This window comes from Oncorhynchus nerka, linkage group LG9b (genome assembly GCF_034236695.1).
Source record: "Oncorhynchus nerka isolate Pitt River linkage group LG9b, Oner_Uvic_2.0, whole genome shotgun sequence".
Taxonomy (NCBI): Eukaryota; Metazoa; Chordata; class Actinopteri; order Salmoniformes; family Salmonidae; genus Oncorhynchus; species Oncorhynchus nerka.
The window spans coordinates 21,345,670-21,361,455 of record NC_088424.1 but is presented as its reverse complement, the minus strand read 5'-3'; the positions used below and the strand labels follow the sequence as shown (position 1 = coordinate 21,361,455).

At 44.3% G+C, this 15,786-nt stretch overlaps 1 pseudogene; it reads left to right on the top strand.

Moving 5' to 3' along the window:
* LOC115114426 (E3 ubiquitin-protein ligase RNF220-like) overlaps positions 1–5,739 on the top strand; it is a 28,440-nt pseudogene extending 22,701 nt beyond the window's left edge.
* Positions 5,740–15,786: the final 10,047 nt, after the last annotated feature.

The following is a 15,786-nucleotide window of genomic DNA, read 5'->3' as shown; positions in this document are numbered from 1 at the left end:
GATACATGCCAGGTGTTCAGGGCCCAGATTCACAAAACCTTAAGACATTTCTTCTTAACTGCATTTTTTACTTCACTATAGACTTATGGAGAAAGTAAAGCGAAGTTGCTATTCCTTAAAAAGGTTATTGGAAATGTTATTGCGCTATTTCTTATGCTTCTCCTTAAGCAAAAAGATCAATCTAATTATTGAAAATACACTGCTCAAAAAAATAAAGGGAACACTAAAATAACACATCCTAGATCTGAACGAATGAAATATTCTTATTAAATACTTTTTTCTTTACATAGTTGAATGTGCTGACAACAAAATCACACAAAAATTATCAATGGAAATCAAATTTATCAACCCATGGAGGTCTGGATTTGGAGGTCTGGATTTGGGATTTGGAATCCAACTTTGATGTAATGTCCTTAAAACAAGTCGAAATGAGGCTCAGTAGTGTGTGTGGCCTCCACGTGCCTGTATGACCTCCCTACAACGCCTGGGCATGCTCCTGATGAGGTGGCGGATGGTCTCCTGAGGGATCTCCTCCCAGACCTGGACTAAAGCATCCGCCAACTCCTGGACAGTCTGTGGTGCAACGTGGCGTTGGTGGATGGAGCGAGACATGATGTCCCAGATGTGCTCAATTGGATTCAGGTCTGGGGAACGGGCGGGCCAGTCCATAGCATCAATGCCTTCCTTTTGCAGGAACTGCTGACACACTCCAGCCACAGAGGTCTAGCATTGTCTTGCATTAGGAGGAACCCAGGGCCAACCGCACCAGCATATGGTCTCACAGGGGGTCTGAGGATCTCATCTCGGTACCTAATGGCAGTCAGGCTACCTCTGGCGAGCACATGGAGGGCTGTGCGGCCCCCCAAAGAAATGCCACCCCACACCATGACTGACCCACCGCCAAACCGGTCATGCTGGAGGATGTTGCAGGCAGCAGAACGTTCTCCACGTGCTGTAAGCACAACCCCCACCTGTGGACGTCGGGCCCTCATACCACTCTCGTGGAGTCTGTTTCTGACCGTTTGAGCAGAAACATGCACATTTGTGGCCTGCTGGAGGTCATTTTTCAGGGCTCTGGCAGTGCTCCTCCTGCTCCTCCTTGCACAAAGGACCTGGTAGCGGTCCTGCTGCTGGGTTGTTGCCCTCCTACGGCCTCCTCCACATCTCCTGATGTACTGGCCTGTCTCCTGGTAGCGCCTCCATGCTCTGGACACTACGCTGACAGACACTGCAAACCTTCTTGCCACAGCTCGCATTGATGTGCCATCCTGGATGAGCTGCACTACCTGAGCCACTTGTGTGGATTGTAGACTCTGTCTCATGCTACCACTAGAGTGAAAGCACCGTCGGCATTCAAAGTGACCAAAACATCAGCTAGGAAGCATAAGAACTGAGAAGTGGTCTGTGGTCACCACCTGTAGAACCACTCCTTTATTGGGGGTGTCTTGCTAATTGCCTATAATTTCCACCTGTTGTCTATTCCATTTGCACAACCGCATGTGAAATGTATTGTCCATCAGTGTTGCTTCCTAAGTGGACAGTTTGATTTCACATAAGTGTGATTTACTTGGAGTTACATTGTGTTGTTTAAGTGTTCCCTTTATTTTTTTGAGCAGTGTACATTTCTTGGATTTGTTCTTACTTCCAAGATAGCTAAACCGTTGTCTTAAACTCTGGGCAGTGAGAGAATAGGCTCATGAAAGCAACTGAACATGTTTAATTCACTCACAAAGTGTCATTATTGATTATTTTAAACCCAAGAAGATGTTTTAGAACAGTCATTTCATGAAATATGCTAATAGATTTCCATTGCAAGCTAGATAGCTAGCTATACAGAGAGAGAGAGAGGAGACCACACAGCTCACCTTGCCCTGCTCTCAGCTCCTGCACCCACTGCCTTTTAATTACACCCTGTACACAGCTTTATAGGAGATGGCAGTGATTCAAAGTGGGAGAGAGCAGAGCAGGAACCTTGGAACAGGATGATGAGCAGGCTTTGATGCTCCACTGTAGGCCATCTGTCACTGACGAAGGCATGTGTGGGGATCTATACACTGGCTGAATGTGGTTTTATACCCGTTCTGTACTGATGTGGTGGTTTTGATCTAAACTCAGCAAAAAAAGAAATGGCCCTTTTTCAGGACTCTGTCTTTCAAAGATAATTTGTAAAAATCCAAATAACTTCACAGATCTTCATTGTGAAGGGTTTAAACACTGTTTCCCATGCTTGTTCAATGAACCATAAACAATTAATGCACCTGTGGAACGGTCGTTAAGACAAGAACAGCTTACAAATGGTAGGAAATTAAGGTCACAGTTGTGAAAACTTAGGACACTAAAGAGGCCTTTCTACTGACTCTGAAAAACACCAAAAGAAATATGCCCAGCGTCCCTGCTCATCTGCATGAATGTGCCTTAGGCATGCTGCAAGGAGGCATGAGGACTGCAAATGTGGCCAAGGCAATAAATTGCAATGTCCGTACTGTGAGACGTCTTCGACAGCGCTACAGTGAGACAGGACGGACAGCTGATCGTCCTCGCAGTGGCAGACCTCGTGTAACAACACCTGCACAGGATCGGTACATCCGAACATCACACCTGCGGGACAGGTACAGGATGGCAACAGCAACTGCCCGAGTTACACCAGGAACGCACAATCCCTCAATCAGTGCTCAGACTGTCCGCAATAGGGTGAGAGAGGCTGGACTGAGGGCTTGTAGGCCTATTGTAAGGCAGGTCCTCACCAGACATCACTGGCAACAACGTCACCTATGGACACACACCCACCGTCGCTGGACCAGACAGGACTGGGAAAAAGTGCTCTTCACCAACGAGTCACGGTTTTGTCTCACCAAGGGTGATGGTCGGATTCGTGTTTATCATCGAAGGAATGAGCGTTACACCGAGGCCCGTACTCTGGAGCGGGATTGATTTGTAGGTGGAGCTGCCTCTGTCATGGTTTGGGGCGGTGTGTCACAGCATCATCGGACTGAGCTTGTTGTCATTGCAGGCAATCTCAAAGCTGTGCGTTACAGGGAAGACATCATCCTCCCTCATGTGGTACCCTTCCTGCAGGCTCATCCTGACATGACCCTCCAGCATGACAATGCCTCCAGCCATACTGCTCGTTCTGTGTGTTATTTCCTGCAAGACAGGAATGTCAGTGTTCTGCCATGTCCAGCGAAGAGACCGAATCTCAATCCCATTGAGCACGTCTGGGACCTGTTGGATCAGAGGGTGAGGGCTAGGGCCATTCCCCCAGAAATGTCCTGGAACTTGCAGGTGCCTTGGTGGAAGAGTGGGCTAACATCTCACAGCACGACCTGGGAAATCTATTGCAGTCCATGGGGAGGAGATGCACTGCAGTACTTAATGCAGCTGGTGGCCACACCAGATACTAACTTTTGACCCCCCCCCCCCCATTTGTTCAGGGACACATTATTCCATTTCTGTTAGTCACGTCTGTGGAACTTGTTCAGTTATGTCTCAGTTGTTGAATCTTATGTCCATACAAGTATTTATACATGTAAAGTACATACAGTGGGGCAAGTAAGTATTTAGTCAGCCACCAATTGTGGTGGCTGACTAAATTTTCCACTTATTTTCCACCATAATTTGCTAATAAATTAATAAAAAATCCTACAATGTGATTTTCTGGATTTAAAAAAATTATTTTGTCTGTCATAGTTGAAGTGTACCTATGATGAAAATTACAGGCCTCTCATCTTTTTAAGTGGGAGAAGTTGCACAATTGGTGGCTGACTAAATACTTTTTTGCCCCACTGTACATGAAAATAAACGCAGTTGACAGTGAAAGGGCGTTTATTGCTGAGTTTATTACAGGACCATCTCTGTACTGTCAGTCTAAGTACTGCATACTATTTCACCAGGGTAGTAAAAGGACCGATGCATTCTCTATGCTTTGTTGAAACCCTCAACTGTTCATATTGTGGCCTCAACAATGACATGTTTCTCTCGCTGTCCCACAGGGAAACAAGAAACTGTGCCCACAATGCAACACCATCACGTCGCCAGGAGATCTAAGGCGCGTCTACATGTGAAGAAGATGGCGCCTGCCCTGACCGGCCTACACCTCCAACCCCTCCTCCCTCCATTTCTTCCTCATATTTCCATTTGCTCTCTCAGTATTTGTTTTTGTTGACCTTGCGTGAGCCTGGGTTTGTGAAGCCCCTTCAGAGCTTAGAGAGATTACTGATGTATTGAATGACTCTTCAGACTAGGGGAGGACTGACTGATCAACCAACCAACCAAACATTGGAACAGAACCTAACCAAGTAGTTCATTATGACCGAGTGTTCTCAGAATGACTAACTAACCACCCCTCACTGGCTCCCTCCACCCTGCCCTCTAGTGGTGGACGATCTATCCAGTCAGATGCCCTCTGGTGGTGGGTGGTCTAGTCCAGTCAGATGCCCTCTAGTGGTGGGTGGTCTAGTCCAGTCAGATACCCTCCACCCTGGCTGACACTTCTGGTTCTGTGTTTTTTTTATCCTGTAGCTCCGATGGCCCAGCTTCACACTGCTGTGTTACTCACTGAGCACCATCATCCCTGCGGAGAGGTGTGTTCAGGTGGGAGGAGGTGGTGTAACTCCCTCTGTGTGGAAAACCCCTCTTGGTTCAAGCCATCAGGACAGCCAAGCTAGATATTAAGCTGACCACCGGTAGTCGCACCCTGCTTGAAGACTTGGGGGAAAGGGAAACAATCAACTCTTTCAGCGTTCAACCAAACCGACAACCTCGGAACATCCAGGGGATCCTCTTCTTCTTTTCAACCTCCTTTTCCCTTCAGTTGTGGTGTTTATAGTGAAGTCAACCAAATCCCAAGAATCAGTGCAAGCACATGTATATTAGTCTGTGTATGTTTACAGTGTTTTGTGTAAATGACATAGAGGTTACACTTGTATACATATGTACGCACACATACACACGCACACATACACACACAAAGTATATATTATTAAAGTCCAGTTTTTATTTTGAGTTTTGGTGGGGGGTGTTTTAAAAAATGGACAAAAAGAAAGCCCTCTGTATTTTTAAACCAATGTTGTCGTCTTGAGGTTGAAGTTCTATTTCATTGTACAGGAATACATTTGAAGTAATAATAATAATAATAAACTACTCAATTAGAAATTCAAGGTTTAGATGGTGTACATTTTTCATTAAACTATACAGTAACATCTGTAGAAGATTTAAACCTAAATCAAGAAGATAATGTTTATTTTTATTTAGTTTTTTTTAATGGAATGTAAAGATTCAAATGGCTCTAACCCTAGGCTAGGAGAGATGATGGCTTTGAATTGTTACAGAACTGCAACGCTGGCATAACAGCTGTTTTTAAAATCGCAACCTGGAACGCAGTTGAGTTAACCTCCACCTCCCACCTCAGTTTTTGATCATATAACTTTACTAATCACTTTGGTTTTCTGTTTTGTCCTCCGCTCTGATAAAGCCTCATAAAATGCTTCTCCTCCAGAAATGTTTGAGTGTTCCTTCCATTGTGCTACCCAGCAAAGGCTCCACCCTGGCAACTCGTAAAGGTAGGTCCTTCCCATCTGGGAAAAGGAGTGGGCCGCCATGTTGGGTTGGCCAACTGATTGCCAAAGCCCAGTGACTGAACACTACCCCACAGCAAGGTGGTGTGCTTTGTACTTGTAAAACCATGTATCCTGTGATGTCTGTATTGATGTATGCTGACAAAAAATAAAGAAATGAAAGGTTTATGACTGAATTCAAACCCCAACGGAAACCCTGAAGATATATTAACACATGTACAGAAAGCTTCCTTTTTTTTGTGAAGGGGAACAATAGATGAAGACTAGTCACAAATGCAAAGATTTTTATATTTATTTCAGTCCAGACCAGGTTTCTCTTCATGGACTACTGTTTTCAGAACTTTCTCCAGTTTAGTGCTTATTGCATTGGTTTAGGTTTAAGATTCTTTCACCATCTCCCTCCATTGTTGATTTAGATGCTATTTTATGGTGACTATTTGATAATGATCGCTACAATGTAGACATAGAGCAGGTTTGTTTTCATAGAAGCAGTACACATCTTTAGTACAGTATTGTTTCTATAAAGGGTATGTTTTGGAGCAGCCTGTTAGAAGTTATGATCACAGGCTCATAGAACCTAAAAGGATCTGTAGAATTGTTCCAAAGTTATTTTCCCAAAATCTCTGTTCATACAGTACATGTATAGGTTTTTGTTCTAGTTCCACTTTGCAGTCACATGTACAGGTAACCATGCATAGGAAAATGAACACTTAAAGCTGTGCTAAGGTATGTGTGGGTCACCTTTGAACCCGTGGTAGGATGTTTAAGCTTGCTACACCTGTGTGTCAAGACAAGAGCTGTGACTTCTGTGAATCTGCTTCACAACACTGTTGAGAATTAAGAGTTAAGCTCTTCTCACTGTGGTTCCTTCAACTGGAGATTTATTTCAACCTGCCCCAAAGATGACAAATTGCACAAGATGATTGTGTCAAATAATTTGTGTCTTTGTATATTCTTGAAAATGGTACGTGTCTTTCCCGTTTGTAAACTACATTTGACATTAATTAAATGATTGTAAATCTGAAAGTTGTCCTCGCGTGCTGCCTTTATTGCCAGAGCCCATCACTCATTGCTCCTTACTCTCTTTAGGTCCGGAATATAAATCTAGTTCAAGGTCCAATGCAGCCGTTTTTATCTCAATATCAAATCATTTATGGATAACAACTATGATTGTTTTCAAGAAAACGGATCAAAAAGAAAAAAAGAGCAATTTGTCAAATAATTTTGCTAGGACTGTCTGGGAGTGGTCTGAGTGGGGAGGAGAAAACTGAAAACCAGCTGTTATTGGTAGAGCGTGTGTGGGTCTATTATACAGTATATTGGGTGGGTCTAATCCTGAATGCTGATTGGTTAAAACCCGCATTCCAGCCAGTGTTTATTCCACAATTTACCACCGGCTAAAATGCATATTTAATCCATCTTACTGCGCAATCCACTGTCTCATCAGCCCAGCCAGGCAATGTAAAAGCTTGATCTCTGCTATAAAAAGCATCTAGACATTATTTCACATTTCCTTTAGACTAACATTACGTTTTCAACAGTGGAGATTTGTATAAACCTTGTTGTCTGTCTCATTGTTTCAATATTCAAATTCAATCTCTAGCTGTTGCATACTAAATAATGAACGTGTCGGAGGTCAGGATGAGACAGACAGGCAGGCAGCTTTTCTTAGCCAGTCGAAATCATGAATCAATATAATTTTTATGGATATCTACAAAGAAAAAACGAAATTATGTGCAGCCTGTTTGCAGTCTTTCATGCTTCAGTTTGAAGTGATTGTGTTAGCTGTGTTGTTGGCTAGCTCCTCTGAACAACAGTGTCCTGACGAGAGAGAGCACATCCATAGATACAGAACAAAAAGATTGAACGACTGGGTTCCGTCTCTGGCATCCGACAGGCCTAACATCACCTGTGCCAATATATCCTCCAAACACCGGCTTCTCGGGCATTCTTTGGACACTGTTAACAAACCTCCAAATGGCTTCTGGCCCTTCTTTGGCCCTTATTTGGACATAGTGTTAACAAACCTCCAAACGAGCTTCAATGCCATACAACACTCCTTCCGTGGCCTCCAACTGCTTTTAAATGCTAGTTAAACTAAATGCATGCTCTTCAACCGATTGCCGCCCGCCCGACTAGCATCACTACTCTGGACGGTTCAGACAACTACAAATACCTATGTGTCTGGTTAGACTAAACTCTCCTTCCAGACTCACATTAAGCATCTCCAATCCAAAATTAAATATAGAATCGGCTTCCTATTTCACAACAAAGCCTCCTTCACTCATGCGGCCAAACAGACCCTCGTAAAACTGACTATCCTACCGATCCTTGACTTTGGCGATGCCATTTACAAAATAGCTTCCAACACTCTACTCAGCAAACTGGATGTAGTCTATCACAGTGCCATCCGTTTTGTCACCAAAGCCCCATATACTAACCACCACTGCGACCTGTATGCTCTCGTTGGCTGGCCCTCGCTTCATATTCGTTGCCAAACCCACTGGATCCTTGTAATTTATAAGTCTGCTAGCTAAAGCTCCGCCTTATCCATAGCAACACCCACCCGTAGCTCGTGCTCCAGCAGGTATATCTCACTGGTCATCCCCAAAGCCACCACCTCCTTTGGCCGCTTTTCCTTCCAGTTCTCTGCTGCCAATGACTGGAACAAATTGCAAAAATCTCTGAAGCTGGAGACTTATATGTCCCTCTCTAACTTTAAGCATCAGCTGTCAGAGCAGCTTATCGATCACTGTACCTGTACACAGCCAATCTGTACATAGAACACCCAACTACCTCATCCCCATATTGTTATTTATCTTCTTGTTCTTTTGCACCCCAGTATCTCTACTTGCACATCATCATCTGCACATCTATCACTCCAGTGTTACTGGCTAAATTGTAAATATTTTTCCTCTACGGCCTATTTATTGCCTTACCTCCCTAATCTTCTACATTTGCACACACTGTACATAGATTTTTCTATTGTGTTATTGACTGTATGTTTGTTTATGTGTAACTCTGTGTTGTTGTTTTTGTCACACTGCTTTGCTTTATCTTGGCCAGGTTGCAGTTGTAAATTAAAACTTTTTTTCAACTGGCCTACCTGGTTAAATAAAGGTGAAATTTAAAAAATAAAAACACCCAAAAAACACTTAATTAACTAATTTACCACCTGGTGATGTTACCAGGCAGGCCAAAACTCCATCCCACTAAATAGGCAGAACTTTCAGGTTGTCTTTCCAATCAGCTCTAACACTGAAATTGCATTATCCTCATTTTCACAATTTCTCAGTATCATTCCAACCTCAGGAAAATCACGTTTTAAAAGCATGGGAATGTTTCATATAACATGGTGAGTGATCAGAATGTCTATGTTTTCCCAACAGCCAAGCCAATAGATAGCCATTAATCTAGAATTCAACTAGTCAAAATAGACGTCGCTGGAACTAGCAGCCTCCGATACCATTTAGAGGCAAAAAGTGTCCAATAACTCTAAAGGGTTTCGAACTTCCCAACACTCCCAATGATGGATGCTCTCCAGACGGTGCAGCAGGCAGGCAGGCAGGCAAGCTGAGGCAGGGGAAAGTGTATGTGCTTGTTAACGTCGCTAGAACAATTCAGCCAAGGAACGCTGCCCATTCAGCAGAAACCTGTTACAGTAATTTGGTGGAAAACTACAAGATGATCACTGAAAGTAATTTTTCCCCCTCGCCGCCTCTTAGATCCTTGGCCAAACCTTGAATTCAACCAATATTACCTTTCCCATGCCTAGGTAAAGAAAGGCACATCCAGTAGAAAGCAAAACAATCCCCATAATTGTTGTTATCATATGCTAATAAAGGAGTGCTAAATGAGTGGGAATGCCAGCAGCGGTTCTAATAAACCTCGTGTAACTGAACTTCTCACTGTACTCCTGCTGAAGGTTCTGGGGTGAAGCCCCTAGTCTGGATATCAACACTCAATCTCACCCCAACAATTCAGGAGAGGACAAGCTGAGGTCAATCAGATTAGGATTGACCAGTGGATATACATGTGCTTGATCCCCTGAGTGTGAAGTGTGTGGAGGTTAAAGTGGAGAAGGAGTGACCACTAGCCTGGAGGAGAAGAGAAGACTGAGGGGTTTGACGGCAGGGGGCCAGATTAAATCAAATCAAATGTTATTTAAATGTGCCTTTAAGGCTTTATGGTTAAATGAAAGTTACAGAGCCTGTATCGTTTACCCCCCTGCCCAGCCTGTCAAAAGGTTGTAGGCCAGACACCCAACCAATCCATAACTGGTGCATTAGGAGGGCTGTGACTGAGGGTCGGGTTACGGCTAGGCTTGGAGCCTGAGTGGCTCTGGACCCAGGAAGTGGGGGCCCCAAGTCGAAGCAGGTCTATAGAAATTGCTTTTGGAGGTCAAAGCTTGTCCTGATGGGGGAGTATAGAGTGTGGGGGCCATTATTGCTAGTTTACAAACATCTCCACAGACCGATCAATAGGACAGGCCTTCCCTGCTGTGTTCGGTAATTCCTCTATTGCATTGCCCGTCTGTACCAATGGTAATTTACACCTTCATGTGGGAATTTTACTTGGACCCCCTACCCTACCTCCCCCTACTAGCATCCTCCTCTTCCTTCTCTGGCACTCAGCATATTGCTGCTGGTACAACTCATTCAATTAAGAGCCTGCTCTCCACCATGGCCTTTTTACAACATCGATCCAACCCAAGGTGGTTCATGGGAAAAGGATTCCGTCAGTCAAGAGATCCCTGTTTGGAGAAAGGGGAAGGGAGAGTGTTTGACATAGGCCATATGGTGTTGTGTCCTTTTCTATTTCTCGCCTTGGTGGTGCCAGAGACAACGTTTTAGATGACCCATCGTGGATTGGAGGTGCAATTAGAAAGGGCCATTTGAACCAGTTAAGACTCAATCAGCCGATCATATAGCCAATCTCTCCTATTTACTATCTATCGTTATCCTAAGATTGCTCTGGAAGTTGTTGAATGAATTTACTCTCTTTCGCACAGATGTCCAGGTGTTTGTCATCTCAATAATCTTCACATTTTTCGGATATACAAAATCTACAAAATAAAGAAAGAATTAAAGAGGAAACCCTAGCTGGCGTGGTTGTAAAGATCTTCAGGGTCCTCTCCTCTCTGCCTAGCTAATCCCATAATTACAGTTTCTCCAAATTGCTTTCGTATCCATGAATGCTTAAGAGATTGGAGAATGACATGATGTGGATTTAGAGCGGGATGTTTTTCAATAACAAGGCGACTGACTAGGTGAAACTGCTTCTGTGTGTATTCATGTACAGGATTACTGTAATCTGTGGTGTGCAATGAGACATTAAGGCAAAGCCACCAGAGAAACTGAAAACCGACATGTGGGAGTGCTCCAAAATTACCTCCCTAATCTCTCTCTCACAAAGTTGTGGCTGATTTACATTAGCTGCCTCCTAATGTTTTACAGCTATTGTGGTGATTTTAAAAGTGTGCAATTTGGCTGCCCACACACACCCACATCCCACACAGTGTTGATGCCTAGTATGAAGTTCTCACACTAGGCTATTATATCCAACACATTTTTGGCATGATATTTTTCCATTGAATTGTATGTAGTGTTTGTACTGTATGCAACAAATATCTACTTAAATGTCCGTTATTCAGCCACCTTGGCATTTACTCTCACTGTCCACATGAGAGCACTAGAAGCAAGACAACATTTTTTCAAGGAGGCAGTCCATGCCTGTACATTTGGTCAGGTTGTCAATGGTAGAAGTACTGTGGGTGAGAGAAAAAAAGCTAAACAAATCACCCTTTGAAATCAGAGTGATGATCAGTTAAATAGTAGCTGTTTTGATAATAAACTAATGCAGTAGAAGAGACGGAGATGTGAATTCATTGCACGGAGTAGGTGGGTTCTTCTTCTACTCAACTATCTCAGGCATATGATGCTATTGGTGTTTTCACACTTACTTTAGTAAAACACAATTGAAAAGGAAGTATACTTTTCAGCCTATGGTAAATGCAATAAAGAAACGATGCATTACAAGACTTTCTCTAACATAGGCTACTGCCCAGAGTTCATGTTAACCATGCCAGGGTGGTGTTATCTTATATAAACCTGCTGCCTGGCTTGCCACCCCCCACATAGACAGGATCATGAAACCTGCCACCTCTGTCACCCCCACCGCCACCCAGCAGAGACAGGCTTCAGACAACGAAGGCCTTTGATTGGGCCCTGCAATGAAGGCAGAGATGCTCCCACAATTATCAGAGACATTTCATCTTCTCCCCTCTGTCCCCAGCTTCAACACACCGACTTTCATCTCCAGTTGGCCCCAGGGGAACACTGACTGTTTTGTGTGTGGTGGTGGGGAGAGAGGGGACGGGGTGGGGGAGAGCGGTGGAGGGGAATGGGAGGTGGTGGTCAAGGTTGCTGAGGGACTGCTTCGTACAGGTAAAGGTAGGAGGGAGATGAAGGGGGAGGGGGGTTCTTACCACAGTATCCAGCTATTTTCCTATCTTGAAAGGGGGAGATGACAAATGGAGATCGGTGGGGTTGGAGGGGTGAGGGAGGGAGAGAGGGTTGGGGGGAGGACCCCCCACTTCTGACTGACGTTGTATACCTGGCCAACTGTGCATGGCATTCAGACGCCAGAGCTCTGCAAGAGAGAGAGAGAGAGAGAGAGAGAGAGAGAGAGAGAGAGAGAGACACTGGGAAGTCAAGTTACTTCAGTAGTGGCATTCTAACATTATGACAGCAGTATACTTCAGTTTAACCGCAATGTTTATGTTTCGCAATCAGTCCTCTAAGGTTACAGCAGACAGGATCATAAATACATACGAAGTAATAGTAATTCCAAGGTAAATATGTTGCTTAGTCTAATGTAAACAGTCAAAGCAATTAGCTAAGCCAGTTACCTCTAAGCCAGCCACTTCTATTCGATCACCAAACATTTCTCTAAAAACCCCAATGATAAAGCCTTGTATTCCTATTTTTTATTAGTTTGTGCTGTCGGCGGTAGTTGCACTTCATTCAGCAGCCCAAGTGCATGTGCATGAAAGTAGAAATCTGCCTACCCAGCAGGCCCAGAGAGCAAATCAAGTGTAAAAAAAGAAGGCAGGAACGCACAGCAAAGAAGATAATGTGAGATTTCAACACTTTTAAAACCATGACCAACAAATACACCAAAGAGATGCTTTTTTTATGAGTAAGTTCATGTTTAAGTTGTTATTCAGCCATTTCAACACTTTGTTCAACAGTTTGATATACGTGTGTTCTCCCTACTTCCACTCACGCTACAACCAGGACTGCAGCTACAATGAATTAGTGGCGCAAAGTGTTCCATAAGCTTGTGTTGTTATTATTAGCGGCTTGTGTCTTTTTTAATATCGAGGACGATTTCACTTTATCTGCTCATGTGAATAACAACATGAATTGGTGAATGAGGCAGAAATAATTCTCAGCGATGAGAGGGAGAGAGGAGGGACGGTGAGTCGGGTGAGAGAGAGAGGAGGGAGAAAGGAGGGAGGGAGAGAGGAGGGACGGTGAGTCGGGTGAGAGGAGGGAGAGAGGAGGGACGGTGAATCGGGTGAGAGGAGGGAGAGAGGAGGGACGGTGAGTCGGGTGAGAGGAGGGAGAGAGGAGGGACGGTGAGTCGGGTGAGAGGAGGGAGAGAGGAGGGACGGTGAGTCGGGTGAGAGGGAGAGAGAGAGGAGGGACGGTGAGTCGGGTGAGAGGAGGGAGAGAGGAGGGACGGTGAGTCGGGTGAGAGGAGGGAGAGAGGAGGGACGGTGAGTCGGGTGAGAGGGAGAGAGAGAGGAGGGACGGTGAGTCGGGTGAGAGGAGGGAGAGAGGAGGGACGGTGAGTCGGGTGAGAGGAGGGACGGTGAGTCGGGTGAGAGGAGGGAGAGAGGAGGGACGGTGTGTCGGATGAGAGGAGGGAGAGAGGAGGGACGGTGTGTCGGGTGAGTGGCAGCCTCCCCACTGCTCCCTCCCTCCCCTCAGACACAGGCCATCAGTCCAGTAAAAAGCTGTGCCTCACAAGTGATACAACAAATGATCTATTACCAGTGTGATCAAACCTAAAATATAATTTCAAAATGGTCTGAGAAGAACAATATTGGAAGGGCAATTCAAGCATAGTCAATATGCTGTGATAATGTATTGGGCCTATAGCCTACTGCACAAACCTCATTGCTACAGAACTGTTTTTAATTGGTTAATGTTGCATGGGTGTCACGATCGTTATAAGGAGTGGACCAAAGCGCAGCGTGGTTTGGGTTCATCATAATTTATATAAATGTGAACCAGCAACAAAACAATAAAGAGTAACAAACAAACAAACGTACAGTCTTGTAGGGCTCAAAAGCAACAATACAAAAACAAGATCACACAAACAACAAGTGGAAAAAGGCTGCCTAAGTATGATCCCCTATCAGAGACGATAGATAGCTGCCTCTGATTGGGAACCATACCTGGCCAACAAAGAAATAGAAAACATAGAAATAATAAACTAGAACACCCCCCAGTCATGCTCGGACCTACTCTACCATAGAAAATAAATGCTTTCTATGTGACAGTGGTCCTACATTTTTTAAGTCAGGTTTAAAATTTAAAAAAGCTGAGCGGTAGATGACTGTAGAGAAGCACCACTACTCATTCTGTAAGGGCAGACATGTTGACTGTAGGCTAATTCTCAGTTGGACCTGTTGTTTCTGAATGGAAGGTATAGTTACAACACCAGTATGTCGCTACTCTTTCCGCAAGTCGCTGCGTAAAGTCTCAATGGGATATTACCCAGTAATTGGATAGTAATACCTCTAATTGACAGTACTAATCCATGTGATAAGTCTGCCACTGGGACATGAGTTGGTTTAAAGGGAAGTGTCTTGCAAGTGGGCTATTGTTGTTGAGGTTTTTACAAGGCACAGTAAACGTTGCACTTATACCACAACACACAGTAACACAATGCATGGTTAAGAAGGACTTAGGTTTTTAAGGTATGATAAGTCCCCTACAATGTGTTTGACATAGTTCTACAATGTTGTTTGTTTGGCTAGAGAACACAGTGGTTTGTGCCGGCTCAATGCTAATGTTAGCATGCACATGGATTAAATGAACAAGCACCAACTTCAGTGCAGTGTTGACTGTGAGCCTCATTAACAAGTCCAGAGTCTGTCTAGGGACAATTGCGAAGTTGATGATGTAGTGCACTGTGTATAGATGTGTTAACAAAAAGTATAGGCTTAGCCATAGCCAGCTCTGAACTGCTGCGAAAGGTCTTGAGATGCTGAAGAAAGGTTAAAACAACAGGGCCCTATCTAACTCAACATTGTACTTTTCTACATTTCTACTTAGAGTAACTTGGTTTATTACACTAACTACCTCAGCTAGTGATGTCTCTGCCATACCCGAGTCCCAGGCTCAGCTGGTGCTGTCTGTCAGTAGCCGGAAAGGGCCCCCCTTTCAGGGTTATGAGGGACCCCAGCTATGGGTAAAATAGTATGCTATGGAAACAGGCTGTTCAGGGCTATTCACACGCACAGTCACCAGAATCGGGCCAAAATATTTTTTGCCACCTTTCATGATTACCTAAACCACAAAAAATGATCCATGAGCACGTCTCAAACTCATTCCACGGAGGGCCGAGTGTATGTAGGTTCACTCCTCCCTTGTACTGGATTGATGAACTAAGAGGACTAATTAGTAAAGAACTCCCCTCACCTGGTTGTCTAGGTCTTAATTGAAAGGAAAAAACTCTGCAGACATTAGACCCTCCAAGGGATTTGTTGGACACCCCTGACTTTTACCATGGGCCTGTTTGAATTCAGATGGTTGACCCTTCACCTCTAGGTCAGTAGAATGATTGACAGCCCATGTATAGAAGCACCACTACTGAATCCACTTGACAGGCCAGATTGATAAAAGAGGAAGGGGAGTCCTCACTGAGTTGTCCTCTGTTATCTCCAGGATGACAACACACTAATCCTTCCAGTCAATATGAAACCAGTGGGACACAAGGGGGACAATGTTGACTCTTCCTAGTGCTTTATCCCCATAGGGGGCTACTGTTATCTGATGCATAGTCATAGGGATAGACTGACAACGGCACCCTCGTGCTTTATACCTCTATCTCTGCTTCATGTTATTTTCTATTGACGTTATGCAAAATATAAAAGACTGTACCTGGTTATTCAGTGGCTTACTGTTTAACATCATAG